The sequence below is a fragment of the Triturus cristatus genome, chromosome 1_1, assembly GCF_964204655.1.
Source record: "Triturus cristatus chromosome 1_1, aTriCri1.1, whole genome shotgun sequence".
Classification (NCBI taxonomy): domain Eukaryota; kingdom Metazoa; phylum Chordata; class Amphibia; order Caudata; family Salamandridae; genus Triturus; species Triturus cristatus.
Genome location: NC_140579.1, coordinates 294,689,898 through 294,709,121, shown reverse-complemented (window position 1 = coordinate 294,709,121; position 19,224 = coordinate 294,689,898). Strand labels below are relative to the sequence as shown.

At 48.5% G+C, this 19,224-nt stretch overlaps 1 long non-coding RNA gene across 1 annotated transcript in view; it reads right to left on the bottom strand.

The window, feature by feature from the left end:
- LOC146870143 (uncharacterized) overlaps nucleotides 1–11,695 on the bottom strand; it is a 37,420-nt gene extending 25,725 nt beyond the window's left edge. Inside the window, exon 1 of the long non-coding RNA XR_014969582.1 lies at nucleotides 11,639–11,695. This is a non-coding gene — a long non-coding RNA (uncharacterized LOC146870143). The remainder of the gene's footprint in view (nucleotides 1–11,638) is intronic.
- Between the last annotated feature and the right edge of the window lie 7,529 nt (nucleotides 11,696–19,224).

Sequence of the window (19,224 nt, the reverse complement as noted above, 5' to 3'; positions counted from 1 at the left end):
GGGAGTTACACGCCAAAGATAACCCCTGCTCACCCCCTTGGTAGCTTGGTACGAGCAGTCAGGCTTATCCCGGAGGCAATGTGTAAAGCGTTTGCACGCGCACACAGCAACAACACCCTAGGCCCACCACAAAGGAAACTTCACACAAGGTTATATATAAAAAATAGCCTTCCGGCGCACCCGCCCACAACCAGGTGGGCCGCGGACGGCAGACGCGATCTCGGCGGAAAAGAGGGGTAGGCTCCCTCTCAAAGTTTAAACAAAAAGCGGGGTAGGCACCCGCAAGTCAAAATCAAGATACCGGCGGGGTGGGCACCCGCCGGGACGGCCAGTAAGCAGGGCAGGCACCCGCCAGGACAGACAACAAGTGGGGTGGGCACCCGCCAGTCAAAATACAAAAATAGGCAGCTATGCGGGGTGTCACCCTCTCGACTACGGCAATGTGGGGGGAATCCCTACGCTGGGGATTCCCTCCGGAGCGATGGGCAGCTTGAGGCTGCGAGGCTGTAGCGCTCCCCTCTCCTAGGGGAATTGAAAAAAAGCACGCACGAGGCGCTATATGCAGTCCCAGTCCTCCAGGCCATGGAATATCAAGAGCAAAGCGCTCACAGGGCGCAAGGAGCCCCAGCCCCAAAAGCACAAGTCCTCAGCAATCAAAAATGATGAGTCCCTAGGAATGAAGGGAAATGCAGGGCAGAAGGGTCCCCCAAAAGAAGTCCTCCAGGCATCCAGGGCATCCAGGAGCTGGGCAGGGCCCAGGGAGGCAAGCCTTCCCCTGAGCCCCAGCAGCAGCACGCCCCTGGTAGTTTCTAGTCCAAGAACAAGAACATTTTCATGGGGTCACAGCCCCTCTTTTATGCACAAAATCCTTTGTCTCCAAAGGTGCAGGGAAGGGGCGAACCAGATGCAACTGGTTCTTGAGCACTTTGTTTTGCTCAGCCCCTCTCCCTATTCACAGGACAGGCCAGGGACATCAGACTCACCACAGGGGGTGGAGCCAGCATTGTTGAGGGAAAGCCCAGCCCTATTCAGGTCCCAGGTGTACTCCTCCCTGCCATCAACATGCAGATCTCTCCATTCACCACCGGGGCAGACCCATCCTGACTCCTGGAGCCAGGCACGCCAGCCAATCACAAGCCAGACAGTCACTTCACATTTATTACACAGACATGCCAGCTTCTAGAAGTGGCACTACTACACTAGACACAGTAACGCCGCACACATAATCGCGCAGCATTCAATCTCACGAGTTCACACATACCAAACTCGACCCTGCACTCCTCTCACATCAGGACTTAACCCGGTCACTCAGATCCCCCATGCATTCCTATGGGAGGGCAGGTCAGTCTCACTAAAACATACACAGAGCGCACGCACTGTCCACTGGGACACAGTGTAAAGGCGCCTAAAACCACTAATGCAACATAGGAAAAAGGCTAGGATAAATGTAAAAAGTTCTAGGGGTGAACTTGCCAGAAGGGCCAAGTCCAACACTACCCCCTTCCAGCCAAAACGCAGGGCAGACCATTCACCACCGTGATGGTCTTCCCTGCTTGGGGCGATAGAACACGGACGCAGGCCCGCACTGCAGGGACACCCTCCGGTTCCATGCCATTCTAAATCAACGTGGTTCCATCTGAAAAAAAAAAAACTCAGGCCCAACTAGGCTACCCCACTGGTACTACCTAGTTGGCCAGGACCAGGCCCTAGGCCCCCCAGATACCACTGGTCCTTGCCAAACCACAGAGTGGGGGGCAGTAACCTCTGGCATCCAATAGCAATTCTCCACTCTCCCTCTCAGTGTAGTTCCAAACTACCACTGATCCTTCAACCGAGGGTCCGCACCCTCAGGCTGACCAGAGGTCACGGGCAAGAATGCCCCACCCTACCTCTACTTCTGGGGTTGCGCGCCCTCCCAGGAGAAGCACCCTCCAGAACACAACTCTCCCACCAGTTCAGGACCTCTCTCCACCAACTGGTCTACCACCTGGGATCCACAGGGGTCAGAGGCGAGGACTCCCTCCCTCTGCACCCCCTTCCACTGTAGAGCAGGGTCTCTTCACGTACGATGAGCCCCACCTGCCCTCAGGACTACAGCTGCCCTTACGTCCAGATCCAGAAACACCGACTACTGGCTCCCCAACCGAGGGACGTACCCTTTAGTCAGATGCCTGGCGAACCAGGACTTACCGAGGGTGACACATAACTAATGGGTAGTGTGACAGTCTGCCTGCCGCTGATCTCAAGGCCCCCTTTGTCCATCTGACAGTGCGTGCAGACCCCCCCAGGACAGAAGTGGCGACACCATGGTCACTGACCTACTGGTTCCCACTGGGGACTCCCTCCCCCTCTGGACTTCCGTACCCTCCCAACTGGAGCGGTACCGCCAGACACCAGAACTACTGGAGCTCTGCTTACAGACACTACACGTCCTCTAGACACTGGGAGATCTTACACAAATTGAAAATTAAGTACACACACAGTTCCTTACTCCTTTCTTGGGCAGTCAGGCAACCACTGCAGGCCACTTCCCCCAGTTTCAGGGATAGCCTCTCCTAAGTTTCATCTGGTTCCTCTACCCAACAAAAGCTTCTCCTTGTTTCCTAAAGTGATCACTCCCAAATGCCTCTTCAGATCCTAGAACACGGGAAGATCCTCCTCAAATGGCTTATTAGTAGAGCCTAGGCTCTTTTTCCTGGTGTTCCCTTAAGAAACCTGACGGGTTGAGGCTCGGAATACGGCCCAGTCGCACACCTTCCTCACAGGACATGATGTGGGGTTTGGCAACCCTCTCACTATACCGGGACCTAGCTGGGCTACCCTGAACCACTTCCACCACTCTGGCTGGAAGACACCTCAGCCACTTCTTTTGGAATCACTCCCCAATCACCTAACACGGGGAGATCCCCCTAAAAGAACAGTCCAACCAGACAGACTAGGCACCCAACGTGGTGTTCCTTCTAAGAACCATCCAGTGTCGGAGACAGGTTGAGGCTCGGAATACGGCCCAGTCGCACACCTTCCTCGCAGGACATGATGTGGGGCTTGGCAACCTTCTCACTGTGAGGGTACCTAACTCTGAACATCTTCCAGACCCCTGGGTAAGAAGACACCTGCACCATTTCTCGAGGGTCACTCCCCCATGTAAGCTCCTTATTTCAGAGAACTCACACCAAAGTATTCAGCAAGCTCCTTATTTCAGAGAACTCACACCCACCTGTCCAGTGCAACACACCATTCATGCACACCCACCCCCTCCCCGACTGGTAAGACAGTTTCTACCGCCCCTGATTTCTCAACCTGACCACCACGTGACACAGGTACCATTACTCCGGGAACTGGGAATGGGAATACATGCATTGGACACACATCTGCTGCCACCACTGGATCCCACCCTTACTGGTGAATCCAGAAAACACACTGCACTTAGGGGATGATCTACCCTCCCGAGCTAGTGACTCCATACCAATTAAGTCCCCACTGTAGGCCAACCCAAGAAATAGCAAACAGCACAGGGGCAGTTATCTCCTCCAGCTTCTACTGCAGGCCAACCCAAGAAATAGCTGTCTGCACAAGGGCAGTTACCTCCAGTTTCTGGTTTCTGTCCTTGGCAGGACACCCAACTTAAAGTGCACAAGAAACCCATTTCCACAGAAATGACACTTAAAAACAACCTTAGAACAATAATCCCTTTCCATGTGACTATCTAAATGCAGAGTTTTGCAGTGCAGCCAGCTGTCGCTGTGGTCCTGCGCAAACGCAAGTCCTAATCCCACCGCTGATCACCAATGTTAGAAATGGGATCTCTGGTTGGCTAAGGCTTGCGCCAAAACCAGGCAGAGACCACCACTCTAAGTCAGGGCTGGGGAGTTACACGCCAAAGATAACCCCTGCTCACCCCCTTGGTAGCTTGGCACGAGCAGTCAGGCTTATCCCGGAGGCAATGAGTAAAGCGTTTGCGCGCGCACACAGCAACAACACCCTAGGCCCACCACAAAGGAAACTCCACACAAGGTTATATATAAAAAATAGCCTTTGTATTATAGTAAACACATTAGATGATAATCACATAATTTACACTGTGCCAACTGGCACTGGGCAGAATTTTACAGGGGACTATTTACACAAGACAGGGCCACATGGACCACTGTCAGAATTAGCACAAATCACCAATGGTAACTGTAGAACATATACCAACTGTAACACAAATTATAACTGTAGAGCACAACCAGTAACTACTGGCGCAATAATGACCTCAGCATTATCACAAGAATCAGGTATAAAACCTATCCTGTATACATCACAGGGGCATAAACACATTATGCAATTTCTCACAAGTCTAACGCATTAGACCCTACCTCCTAAGCATAATTACACTAGGGGCGTACATCACACAGGGAAGTATACTCTCCCCAACATAAACCTAAACAGGTAAAACAACCTCCTATGCAGAAATCATATCTAGAGGTATAAAACACAGGGTGCGCAAAACATATTACCCACGGTACATTTCCCAACACCCAAAGCATTAAAACCCAATAGTACTTCAATCACATTTAGGGTCCAGGTTGCACCAGAACCTAAACGTAGCAGCTGCCCACTACTTGCTGGGCAGCTGGGGACAAGAACAGGGCCTAAAGGCTGCAGCTGGCACTAAGTGTTGCGCAGCTGTGGAAGTAAAATATGAGGAAACCAATGTGCCCTACGTTGGAGCCATCTGGCTCAGAAAACAAACATGTCCCCATGGAGCGCACGGGCTCCTGAAATCAATATGCGCCAATACAGAAAAAGAAGGACTGGCCCTGAGCACTGGGGCGCACACTGGCATTTTAAATAAATGAAATGTGCATTTGTGCGAGCCATGGAGGCTCTAAAGATAACATGCCCCCAAACGTTGGAGCCATCTGGGGCTCTAGAAACAATTATGATGTCCACGGTGGAGCAGCCCTGGCGTTCAAAACATCATGCCCCCACCAATTGACCATGTCTCCCAACCGCTGGAGCGGCCCGCTCTCAGACGGGGCCACTCTGACTCTGTGCCTCGCATCAGCAAAGAAACCAAGCAACACCACGGAGCCCCACTCACCGGCTCTTCTTGGAGACTGGACTGGAGGCTGGACTCTTCCGGTCTCCTTCCTCGTGGTGCGGGGCTCTCCTTTCCTCACGGGAGCCCCGCATTGACTATCTCTGGGTCGCGGCCTGCTCCGGCCGCCTTAGTTCACCCGGGCCCCCTCCTGGGACCCGGGACTTTTACCTCACACCCGGAGCCTGCAAGGGTCCACAGGACTTCCCTCCGGTGCGGCGCGCGGGGCTTCCCTTCGCACACGGGAGCCCCTGGCGACCCGGCACTGCCTCTCATCTTCCGCTTCCGTCCGGCGGCCCCGTCCACAACCAGGCGGGCCGTGGACGGCAGCAGCAGTCTCGGCGGAAAAGAGGGGTAGGCTCCCTCTCAAAGTTTAAACAAAAAGCGGGGTAGGCACCCGCAAGTCAAAATCAAGATACCGGCGGGGTGGGCACCCGCTGGGACGGCCAGTAAGCGGGGCAAGCACCCGCCAGGACGGACAACAAGCGGGGTGGGCACCCACCAGTCAAAATACAAAAATAGGCGGCCATGCGGGGTGGCACCCGCTCGACTACGGCAATGTGGGGGGAATCCCTATGCTGGGGATTCCCTCCGGAGCGATGGGCAGCTTGACGCTGCGAGGCTGTAGCGCTCCCCTCTCCTAGGGGAATTGAAAGAAAGCGCACACGAGGCGCTATATGCAGTCCCAGTCCTCCAGGCCATGGAAAATCAAGAGCAAAGCGCTCACAGGGCGCAAGGAGCCCCAGCCCCAAAAGCACAAGTCCTCAGAAATCAAAAATGATGAGTCCCTAGGAATGAAGGGAAATGCAGGGCAGAAGGGTCCCCCAAAAGAAGTCCTCCAGGCATCCAGGGGCTCGGCAGGGCCCAGGGAGGCAAGCCTTCCCCTGAGCCCCAGCAGCAGCACGCTCCTGGTAGTTTCTAGTCCAAGAACAAGAACATTTTCATGGGGTCACAGCCCCTCTTTTATACACTGAATCCTTTGTCTCCAAAGGTGCAGGGAAGGGGCGAACCAGATGCAACTGGTTCCTGAGCACTTTGTTCTGCTCAGCCCCTTTCCCTATTCACAGGACAGGCCAGGGACATCAGATGCACCACAGGGGGTGGAGCCAGCATTGTGGAGGGAAAGCCCAGCCCTATTCAGGTCCCAGGTGTACTCCTCCCTGCCATCAACATGCAGATCTCTCCATTCACCACCGGGGCAGACCCATCCTGACTCCTGGAGCCAGGCACGCCAGCCAATCACAAGCCAGACAGTCACTTCACATTTATTACACAGACATGCCAGCTTCTAGAAGTGGCACTTCTACACTAGACACAGTAACGCCGCACACATAATCGCGCAGCATTCAATCTCACGAATTCGCACATACCAAACTCGACCCTGCACTCCTCTCACATCAGGACTTAACCCGGTCACTCAGATTCCCCATGCATTCATATGGGAGGGCAGGTCAGTCTCACTAAAACATACACAGAGCGCACGCACTTTCCACTGGGACACAGTGTAAAGGCGCCTAGAGGCCTAAAACCACCAATGCAACATAGGAAAAAGGCTAGGATAAATGCAAAAAGTTCTAGGGGTGAACTTGCCAGAAGGGCCAAGTCCAACAGTCGTTAATACAAGTTGGGTTCAGTACAGCACTGAGGAAAAAAACAAGCATGGGGGTGGAGGGGGGCTTTGCAACATTAGTGGGTTCGCGGTAAGCATGGCACTTTCCACATTATGCAAAATACTCCATTCTCAAAAATAAAAGTTCCCGTCTGCACATTATCATAGTACTCAGTGCTTTTGGCTTCTTTATCTATTGATTGACCATTAAGTAGCAAAGAGAGTGTCTGCTGCGTGTATCTCCAGGGCGAGCAATGCTTCTTGAATGGCCTGTCACAACGCCCAACTGATTCCCCCCCCCCCGCCAAAGAAGATTCTGTCAGGCCCTGTGAGCGGGACCGTCTGAACCTATGTCCCCCCCCACCCTCCTTTGCATGCACGTGGTTCCTTTGTGGGCCACATAAACAAGCATTTGCAATGCAATCAGTCTCGCCTTTGGGCCCTTACATGTATTTAGCTATGCAGCACATTAGCCTGGGTGCTGAAACATCTACTGTTCTTTAACATGAAGGGAAAAAAAGCACCAAACTGCGTGACACGTCAGGTATGGGAACACATGGAGAGAAGTATTGCCTTTCAGCGAGAAATGGTATAGTCCAAAGCTCTGTTTTTAATATTAAATCAGGGCCTTCGGTGGTCATATCATTGAAAATACAAGAATTGAAAAAAATATTGTCTACGGGTGCTCGTCAAAGACAATTTCTATGGACTGGAATCTACAGAATGCTAAAGTGATGCTAGTATTTTACTGACATCTGCTGGTCGTTTTTTATCAAGAAAGTCAAATAGAGGCACTTGCCAGAATTTATTTATTTTTTAAAAAGCAGAAAGCAATTTTGGTATTTTACTGACCTCTAGTGGTCGTTTTCTATCAAGACAGTTAAATAGAGGCAGTTGAACAGAAAAAAAGTCCCTAGGCGGAAGCAGACAAGTCCTAGGGCTGATCTCCAGAGCCCACAGAGTACATACTATAAGTATATACTAAAGTATATACAAGAGGTCTTGAATGCTCAACCTAAAAATGGAGGTGGGTGGGGGGCGTAAATTCCCAATGAAGCATAACTCAGATAAACTGTCATTCTTTCTCCGAGTAGCATATTTGATTGGGACAACAGCGGCTGATTGAAAACTACAGAAATCGCCCTGTTTATTATCAATCAATCAGGGAATTTGTATAGCGCACTACTTACCCGTGAGGGTCTCAAGGCGCTGAAGGGAGGGGGGGAACTGCTACTGCTCGAAGAGCCAGGTCTTGAGATGTCTTCTGAAGGTGAGCAGGTCCTGGGTCTGCCGTAGGTGGGTGGGGAGGGTGTTCCATGTCTTGGCGGTGAGGTAGGAGAATGATCTGCCGTCGGTGGTCTTTCGTTGGATGCGGGGGACAGCAGCGAGGGCGAGGTTTGCTGAGCGGAGCTGGCGGGTGGGGATGTAGAAGTTGAGTCTGTCATTCAGGTAGGCTGGTCTGGTGTTGTGGAGTGCTTTGTGTGCGTGGGTGAGGAGTTTGAAGGTGATCCTCTTGTCGACAGGGAGCCAGTGCAGGTCTTTCAGGTGGGGGGTGATGTGGCTGCATCGGGGTACATCGAGGATCAGACGTGCATAGGCTTTTCAGATACGTTGTAGTCGATGCAGGTGTTTGGCTGGGATTCCTGCGTAGAGTGCGTTGCCGTAGTCCAGCCTGCTGCTGACGAGGGCCTGTGTAACAGTTCTCCTTGTTTCAGACGGGATCCACTTGTAGATCCTGCGGAGCATGCGGAGGGTGTTGTAGCAGGAGGAGGAGACGGCGTTGATCTGCTTCGACATGGAGAGGGAGGAGTCGAGGACGAATCCGAGATTGCGTGCGTGGTCGGTAGGTGTGGGTGCTGTTCCCAGCATTGTAGGCCACGATGAGTAGTCCCAGGCCGAGGGGGTGGAACCGAGGATGAGGACCTCCGTCTTGTCCGAGTTCAGTTTCAGACGGCTGCTCTGCATCCATTCGGCGACGGCCTTCATTCTCTCGTGGAGGTTCGTTTTGGCGGTGTGCGGGTCCTTGGTGAGGGAGAGGATGAGCTGGGTGTCGTCGGCGTAGGAGATGTTGAGGTTGTGCTGGCGGGTTACTTGTACGAGGGGGGCCATGTAGATGTTGAACAGCATCAGGCTGAGTGATGATCCCTGAGGTACGCCGCAGATGATGTTGGTGGCTTCGGATAGGAAGGGTGGGAGTCGGACTCTCTGGGTTCTGTCGGACAGGAAGGATGTGGTCCAGCTGAGGGATTTCACATGGATCCCGGCTTCTTGAAGGCGTGTTTTTAGGATGCGATGGCAGACCGTGTCGAAGGCCGACGAAAGGTCCAGGAGGATGAGGGCTGAAGTTTCGCCGTTGTCGAGTTGTCGCCTGATGTCATCTGTGGCGGCGATGAGGGCTGTTTCCGTGCTGTGGTTTCGTCTGAACCCGGACTGGGACGGGTCCAGGATGTTGTTGTCTTCGAGGTGGCGGGTTAGTTGCCCGTTGACGATTTTCTCGATGACCTTCGTCGGGAACGGGAGGAGGGGGATGGGTCGGAAGTTCTTGCTGCATCGGCTTATATAAAATATATGAAAAAAAAAGGAAAAAGAATCTGCAGTGCACACTGCCTGTGCACGCACCATTGCACCACCGCCTCTTCTACCAAAAAAGCAGGGAGGGGATGTGGTAGAACTGCTAGATCTGCTGACTTTGGAGCTGGGGAACCAGATTCAAACCTCGGTGTCAGCTCAACATCCTGTGATTCTTTGCAAATCACTTAATCTCCCTGTGCCCACCATGAATGAATGTGACCTTGTGAAACACAACTGGTGCTCATGTAAACAACTTTTTTTTTGCAGATTTATACAGCGCAAATTCGACCCGGAGGTATTGGAATGCTTTATATAGCGCAAATTCGACCCAAATGTATTGGAGCGCTTTACATGAGCACCAGTTACGTTACACAAGGACACATTCATTATTGGATAGGCGCAGGGAGATTAAGTGATTTGCTCAGTATCACAAGGTGCTGAGCCGACGCGAGGCTTGAACCCTGTTCCACAGCTGCAAAGCCGGCAGCACAAGCCGTAAGGCTACATACATCCTCTCCTTTAATACCTCTGGTCAAGTTTGCACTACATAAATAAGCACAAAAAAAGCTGACACAGTTAGTGTGTTCAATGGGCAAGGCTGCTAGTTTCTGAAAGTACTTTCAGATTAAGATTAGAATAATACCGAATGAAGCACACATTTCACAAGTGCCCTGCGTGGTGAAGAACAAAAGAAAGGTCCGGCTGCCATATTTCAAGATAACGCTTGGCATGCCACGCTGCAACGTTTAGAAAAAAAGAGTTGTGTGAAGCAACATATGAACATTAGAATCAGAATGAAACTGAACTTGGGCAGTGCTCTACTGCAAAAAACAGGGAGTGACATTTCGCTGCCTACACCAGTTAGGAAGCATCAATGAAGAGGGATACTGTACTACACCAATAGGAAGGCAGCAAACGGACTACAGCAGGTCTTCCAGACAGTGCATGCGCGCTGATGCTCGACCTAAAAAGTGCGGGTTGGTTCAACCCACTTGTATAAGTCATCATGTTTCTGCACCTTCTTGCATCCCCCTAAAGAGGTGTAGGGCAATTAATCAGGATGCAGCTCTCAGCTCAAACAAAACACAAATGAAATAGTTGCAATACAAAACTGTGGGATTTCGCCCTCATAATTCAGAGTCCGGTAATCTAGATGATGGTTTACTAAAATGGGTGAAAAAGAGTCCTCAGGCGCTCATACAGATTTACACTACAATATGAAGCAAATTGCATATATCCTGCTGTGCATTCAAGAGAGGAGAATATTCACCCAAATTCTCCTAATATTTCAATCTAAGATTGAACAAACAATTTACAGTTTCTGAAGCACACGCAATTTATAAAGATATGATAATACAAAGGCATGAAGAAACAAAGAATTCTCGTGTTCTTGGGCTTGTCCGGTCTTTTTATTTTTCAAAATCTTCCACTCCCTTACACCAACGCGTTTCGTCGTATACGGGTGTAAACCCCACGACTTCCTCAGGGCTGGAAGTAATATAAATAATCATATTGTAATGTGCCCAAAAAAATTATCATTCCTTTTTTCATCATGTAAGCCCAAACATCACCTTTGTGGAACAAAGGACTAGTCAAAAACCAAAACATTGTGCAATTGTTTCATGCTGACAGCAAATTCCATCAAGAAGCAAATGTCCACTAAACATATATTTGAACTGATATTCACGAATACATTCTAAAAACATCCAATTTCATAATATCCCTTAGTGAAAGTGATTCTGCAGAACAACATAGAGATGGCCCATGTGCAGTTAGAGGTTAATATACCACCAGTGGAATAAATATTCTATTCTCACAATAGTATGTTAGAAAATGAAAGGATGGTACCTTAAAAGTATATTCCAAAGACTTTTCTGTAAAAATTAAAACAAAAAAGAATCTCCTTAAGCTTGAGACGACAAAGGCATGAGGCAACAGCTATTCATTATGTCCCATTACAATCATAGATTGCCAAACTCTCCAAACTAAAGCTTACCTCTCAGTTTCATCTGTATTCAAAGTAAGAGCTCCTTACATAAAGTGATTTGAAGTCATAAAATATAAATCAAATACGCGACCCTGCAAGGGAACGCAATGACATTCTCACTACCAATTTCATATAATCTTTAAATAAACGTTTTACTCATACTAATGCTCACCCGTAGGTCCCACGGACTGTCACGCAAACAATTCCAATCAGGGTATGTATAGACCCATATAACAGAAACGGAACCAATCCTTCCGATTGTTTCAACAGGTCCCTGCAGTACGGGACATCCCGTGAAAGTATAAGGAGAAAAGTAGCCGAAATTTAGTACCGGCTACAGTACAATGCAATGAGTTTCAGTATACCCTAACCGCAATGATGCACATACCTGTGTGTATTGTATCCTCGCGTCACACCGGATAAGGTGAAGACCAACTCCTGTTCCCAACCAGGATTATATGATATTCGCAGAAAGTGAAAAGGTGACTATAACCTCCACAGAAAAGCAGCGCCATGTTGGAATGGCAAAATCAAATCTCTAGTTTCACAGTGAACGAACATAGCAAGATATTCAGTATTAAGAGTTGTGAAGCGAAAAACAATACAACTACAAAAGATTTAAGTTTCTAAAGTATGAAAGCATATCCCTTGAAGTAAATAGAAGGGCTATTATAACCAACCCATAAAATTAGCACCTACCGTTCAAGGCTAAATTATCATCCATAAAAAATGGTAGTCTGACTATCATGTCAGTATCGTAGGCGCTATTTTTGAAAGTATCCAATTACCATATGCTATCACTATGTCACTCTAGCCATGCCGCTAACCCTGCTGAGAACGAGATCCGACAATCATGAACTTATTTATTATACATAATCGTAGTAGAAGGCACCATACCCATTGGCACCATTAAGTTGCTGAAACTAATCCTACCACTAAGCAATGATTGAACATTCAACATTGATCACTAATGCCTTGTCTTATAAATCCTTTATTCCAAAATCTCACGCTTTCCACAATTAATTGGTGGCCAATAAGTTATTGTCTAATGCTCATAGACAATGTAAAGAAATATATGCCATAAATGCTACAGCCTTCAATCACCTAGAAAATATTGCAATTCCTGATCATATTTAAGCCCCTCCTCCACCGCTCGCAAACGCATGATCCACCATGCCTCAATGCCTAAAAATATTTGGATAGGCCGGTGAAAATTTAGAACCCATAGCGAAACCTTGGGTTTGTCTAAACCATTGATCTTTGAAGAGAAAAAAGTTTTTTGTGAGTATTAGTTCTGTCTTAGTCAGTATCATTTGTGTATGCTCCCAATGACAAGCCGGTCTCTTGGACAAAAAATGATATAATGCCTTAAGTCCCAGTTCATTACGAATACTGGTGTACAATGACACCACGTCAAGAGTCACCAGGATCATATCAGGGTCCCATGTAAAATCTCCCAATAAATTCAAAATATGTGTAGCATCCTTTATATATGAAGGTAGATTCACTACTATTGGTTGCAGAAATATATCTACAAATTGCGATATACGTTCTGTTGGGACCCCAATACCTGATACAATGGGCCTCCCAGGTGGAAACGGGAGGACCTTATGAATTTTCGTCAGAGTGTATAAACACCGAAATCTTGTTCGAGTCACTTTAAGGTACAAAAATTCATCATCATCCAGCAGACAGCTTTCATGCCATTTTTTAAGATATCCATTGATAGTTGCTATTAGAGGGAACATAGGGTTATGAGCAACCTTCTCATAACACTGGGTATTGTTCAACTGTGAATAAATTTCATTTTCATAATCACAAGTGTTCATTTCCACTATGTTCCTCCCTTTGTCCGCTTTTCTAATAGTGAGGTTCAAATTTTCCATTAAGACCTTTAGAGTCTGTCTCTCTTGTGAAGTAAGGTTATCTCTATAGGGGCTTTTAGAAAGTCCCTTTATTAGGTCTCGCCCGGCGTGGGCTGCGCACATGTGTAGTCTCGCTGGTGAGATTTAATGATTTTGGGTATTTTCTGTAAAGGGCATTAAGCTCCACCCCTCTTTTCCATTGGTCGGCATCACTGTTTATGCTAAACGGTGGCCAGCCATTGGAAAAGAGGTGTTCGTGATGTTTTTGTTCGGCTTTTTGAGCCGTCCCATTTGGACGGGCTCGTCTGCCTTCTGTGCATCGTGAAAGCTTTCGGTATCTTTATGGGGCCATGTGTTTCAAAAACATGGCCCCATAAAGACAAGAAAGCTTTCACAACGGGCGAAAGTGAAAGCGGACCGTGCTTGTTTGAACCAATGCTTCCAGGGCGGGAGGCACCACGCTCCGAATGGAAGGGACTCCAGTGACTAAGCGTGGAAAGGTGTAATCTTTGCTGCGCGGCTGAGTCACCCCGTCAAGCTGTGAAAGTTGAACGGAGTGAAACTTAAGTCGAGATTTCAGGTGTTTCCTCGAGGTCTTCGTTGCCGGCCCCTGTGTGTGGAGTGGACGTGTTTCAGGTCTCTTTTAAAGAAGGGCAGGCTGGCCCGGCTCCGAGAGAGAGCAGTCTGTCGGGTACCATTCCTAAGAGGCAGGTCAGGGTGGCCAGTCTCACCCTCCTTCCTCTCTGCTGCCAGCTCTCACGCGCCGGCGATGCTTGTCTGGAGCAGGATCCAGCTGCCTCTCTCTGCAGAGCCGCGAGGTCCCTCTCGGGAGCGCCTCACCTGTGCCGGGGCGGTCCGGCGGGATTCCTTTCTAGTGACAGCACCAAGGGCCCTGGCAGGTAAGCGTCGAGGCCCCAGAGAATGAGAATCTGAAGGCGCTGGGGAGAAGAATCCGACAGCTACAGAGGCGATTACCGTGAGTTCGAGGCATTATTAGTTAATGATATAATGACCTAAAGCGCGCAGCAGCGATCTGGTGTGATGGGCTGTTAAATAGCTGCAAAATACGCTATAAAGCTGTAGCCACAAAGCGCTATGAAGTCTATCGCGATAGAATGACGCTAAAACGTGTGACAGGACTGTAAGGGGAAGTGACATCTGGTAATGGATTTTGCTCTCTAACAAACCTGTGATTCCTGATATAGAAGTTCCTTTTTTTCTAGCTGTCTGTTAGTCCTGGGTACTCTGCAAGCAGTGCTTCGTATAGATAGCATTTTTCTTAAGCGAACTAAGGTGTGGTAACTAACAATCCTTTATTTACGAGTTTTCACGACCACACAGGACGTTTCACCAGGCTCAATTAGCGCACTGAAAACCAAGAAAAGTCCAGTTTTGTATCAAAGAATTGGTAAAACTAAAGTATCACTCGCCGTGTCATATAGCAAACCCTACCTTTCCCCAATCCACTGTTTGTTTTATTTGTGTTTTTCGTGCTTTTTAATTTAATAGCGCTAATTGCCATGGAGCTAACGCAGCCTTCTGATGTGATAAAGTGTATTCAAACCGAACTCTGAACATAAACCAAACAAAGAAGCAGTTAACTGGCTGTTAAGGTATTTCTTAACCGTGGGCTACTTAACAAACCTATAATTGCCAGACAATGGACATTTGCAATAATGACTGACAAATGCAAATACAATAAAATTACGGTTCATGCTTGATTAAACCATGAAATACAGAAGAGGCTAATATGCCCTGCCCAGAGGACTATAGAGGATCCACGTCCTCTCACTGTCCCAGAAACTGCGAACTGTCCCAGAAGCAAGCAGGCCTGCTGCAAGCCAAGATGGCGTTGATTCCTTCCTAAAGTCGAAAGAAACAGATCCAAGGATGGACAGGCAGTTTAATTCCGAAATTGTGCCGCTGAGAAAAGTCTTACAGTGATATATATGTGAAAACTTTAGTAGGGTCAAACCTTGAAAGATCATTGTTTCTTGTTAAACAGGACGTACCTGCCGTCACCAGTTAGAAGACAGATAAGGGAAGTTTGCTTGAAGTGTAACACGTAACACATTATAGTGTTATCTTTTCTATTGTGCACAGTGCATATAGGGAAGAACAGTAATCACTATCCGAAGGAATAACTGGGCTAGTCTGCCTCATTAGTACCCACAAACATTTATTTCCCCAGGAGCCAAAAAGTATGCTTTGTGGTGTGACCCAGGTCTGCAGTGACGCCAGCAGGGCCTCGGGAGGTGGGTTTAGGTTGGGCTTAAGGGGAGCGGAGCATGTACATGTATTTTTTTTTCTCGCACTTTTGTAGTGCGCAAATTCGACCCAAAGGTATCAGAGCACTTTGCATGAGCACCAGTTACATTACACAAGGACACATTCATTTTATTCTTTTTGGGCATGGGAAGATTAAGTGATTTGCATAGAATCACAGGATGGTGAGTCAAGATTTTCATTCCATACCAAAATTATACAACTTCTGTTTAAAAGAGACAAATGTGAAACTACTGTGTCAATCTGTATCTGAGTTTCTATTTCGTTACTGCTCTCTGGAGTAAGCCATCTCTGTTTACTATTGCTAAGTCTGGCCAGTCAAGTGCACAAAAAAGTAGCTTGATTATTGAAATCTAATGAAATGGAATCTTAGGACTCTGGCCCCGCACTGTCCATATGCCTTCCGTAGCTTATCTGTAAACATTAGGAGGACTTAGAAACAGGCTCAGTTAAGGCAGCAAGTGCTATAAAAACCCTTAACAATGCCCCCCACACCGCTACAAGGTGTATAGTTCACTGAGGTGGGCAGGCACAAACACTCAACCTTCACCACTAGACCTGGTACAATGGGAAAGGTTTAGCCATGGCACTAGGAGATTTGATGTTTAATGCTGACTTTTACAACTTCTCCAAAATATGCTGGTTGTGAACTGTATTAAAAATGTCTGGCCGGGTTCCACAGCACAGTGGCATTTTTTTGGGTGGGAGTATTCCTGGAGTCTCACCATTGGAACCACTCACACCCAAGGTGTTGTGTAATGTGCAAGACGGAAATCTATGGACCCAGGAGACATGTTTTTTTATTTATACCCTGCCACCCCTTTTGCAAACTGTGTGCTCTTGGGCAATAACTTTCTGAACATAATCAACTCCTTTATTATTATTGGTATTATTTTTAATAATAACAACAGAGATACGGAGAACCTAAATCAAACTAAACACTCGTAGGAAGTATGTGAAAAGAAAACTGCCAACAATCATTTGATCTTATAGTGGGGGAGAGAACACCTCGTCTCAAAGTTCACTCATTAAAATGTGGTGTAATTAGACATTTATCGATCTTGAAACAAAGAGTATTGGTACTCCTGCTTCACCAAATTGTTTGATCTTGGTCAAATCATATCCTTACTATGCATTTCTCACCTTAATTTCCATTATGTGATAGAGCTGGCCGAGCCAATGAAGGCTTGAGCCAAGCACGAGCCAAATGCCTGGTTCTGGCTCATCTCGAGGTCCTTTTGGATCTTCATGCCTAAAAAGAACCGAGTCTTCATGTGGTTTCTGTCTGATACCCACAGTCTTCCCAAAGTCTTCCACAAAGCATTAACTTTTGACATAAAATGAGACCGGGAAAGAGATACGCACATAGTGGCTTAATGGTTTAGTGTGAAACCAGAAAGCCTGGAATTTATGCCGGCTTCCCTTCTTGAAATTGTGTGATCCTAGGCAATTGTTGGTATATTTCACATTGCCTTCTTTTGAGGTCTCGCCTACTCAGTGCGCATGCGCTGCGTAGGAGGACGTTTAGCCGTCGCTCTGCTCTTTTTGGAAGCACATACTCGTGCTTGTGGCGGCTTCCACCTTGTGGGAGCGAGCAGGGACGCGCCACAAGCACAAGCATGTGCTTCCAAAAAGAGCAGACTGCGCGCGCACGCACCACTACCAGGCTGGTTTTAAACAGCGGCACGCGCAGGGGCCATTTGGTCATCTGCAGCCGTCGTTCTCTCTTAACCTCCTTTCCTATCCCAAACTCTTTCATCCCAGCCAGAAACCCTTGTTGTCCTGCCAGCCCCTCTCCCTTTCTCCTTCTATCCCAGAATCATTTTCTGAACCATCACCCATTCAGAAAACCGTGCTGAATCACCAGTAACCTCAACTTTTCTTTTTTCATCCCCAAAACCCTTCTTATATTTCTGCCTCTATTCTCCACTTCTTTCATTCCAGGATCACTTGCTGGGCCACCATCTCTTTTCCCTTGTTCCATCTGAGAAAGCCTTTTTTGTGCCACCCTCCATTTTTCTTTCATCCCAGAAACCCCTGCTGCACCGCAGGCCACTCATCCTATCTTCTTTCGTCCCATAATTCCTTGCTGTTCCACTGACCTCTCCTCTTTCATCGAGAAACCCTTGCTGAACTGCTATCCCCTCTTCCTCTTTTGCCCCAAAAAATCTAACTGTACGACCACACATTTTCTCTTCTTCTTTCACCCCATAAACCACTGCTCGACAGCAGGGCTGGCTGTTGTTGAACTGGGCCCATGCTCAGGGCGCCACTATTCAGAGGGGCGTTAGGAGCTGTATGCATTCAGGTCACGCAGACAGCAGAGTCCCTGTCACCTGCCTCCAGTGGTTCTCCGGGCGCTGTTTTAACACCCCATCAGCCTGCTTTCTTGCCCCTCCATCCCCTCTCACCCCCTGCTGCCACACACTATTAACCCTCCTCCAACAAACATCTTGGCAGCAGCGTGAGTTACAAATCTGCATAATCAGGTGGGTGGGTGGGTGGTTGGAGGTGCAGGGAGGTGTTCCGAGGCCAGTCACTACTCTGATGCAGGCAGCCATGGGCTGACTTACGAGCACAAATGCTGCTCTCTGCTTCCTCGTTTTATGCACCAGCAGCAAGGGCGCCAACTTTCTTTCCGCACAAGGAGCTACCTTGGCAAAGGCCGACTCTGCTCTACAGCCAGCTGCTATTCTCTCCCATCCTGGCATTCACCCGTGTGGTTTTGGTATGGAACCTGGCATTCCCGTTCTGGCTGCAAATGGTCCTCACTCCAGACTGCACCAGGTCACCGGTATACCCTCCCAAGAACATGTGTGTGTGCCCAGTTACCCTGCTCTGCCCAGGTCCTTGCTTTCTGTGCTCTTCCCTTCTGTTTAACGGTGTCCTGTGGTTTCTCCTCTCTCTCTCTTGCCTAACTCTTCCTTGTTCATTTCTTTCCTCCAACCCTCCGTTTCATTTCACTCTCATCCGCCATCTTCTCTTCATATCTTTCTCCTACACCACCCCTCTCGCCCCCACCCTCTTGCAGCCTTCCCGGTTCTTCTGAGCGCAACCAGTCAGGCTCACACCCCCTCCAGCCCCCTTCCCCCCCACCAGGTTCCCACCACCCCCACCCCTCCCTCAGGCTCCCCCCCCACCAGTCACAGGGCGGTCTGTGCTGCTTGTTACCTTGTAGGGCTGCAGCGCTGCTTTTCACACACTTCTGCTAAAATACCAATCATCACTGCCACTTGGGACCACCGCTCGGTGCCATCTGCAAGGAGGCCCAGGACTGCTCGAGCGCTGATTATGAACACCTTCATGCCCCACTGGCAGGCACTATGGGACACTTGTTTAGTGTTGCTGCTCATGCACTGTGTAGTTCCACTTTAGCTGCTCACGAGTTGTGTGCCCCCTTCCTACCTGCGCGTCAAATGTATGCACCTATCTCAGTTGTTCATGCGCCTGTCTTAGCTGTAACGGGGAAATTATATGATGTGACCAGAATCACAGGCTGTAGACCCGGCACTGAGACTCAAGCCTGGCTCCACAGTTCTCAATAGCTCTATCGTAATAACTCATCTTCTCCAGTTTTGTTTCCGATATTGGTGATAATTCTTGTTTTCAGGAGCAGTGCAGTTGTGCTACCGTGTGCTTTGCCTGTGACCCGCCCTATGGCCACCAATATAAAAACAAAGTGCAACACCGGGTCAAGGTACTGCCGGACAAACATCTTTAACACTCATATAAGCATTAGAACATTTAGAAGCATGATTTGTAGCTCGAGAAGCATGTGTTGCTCACCAAACCGCTCAGCACTCTGGGACTTGTAGTTTAGTAT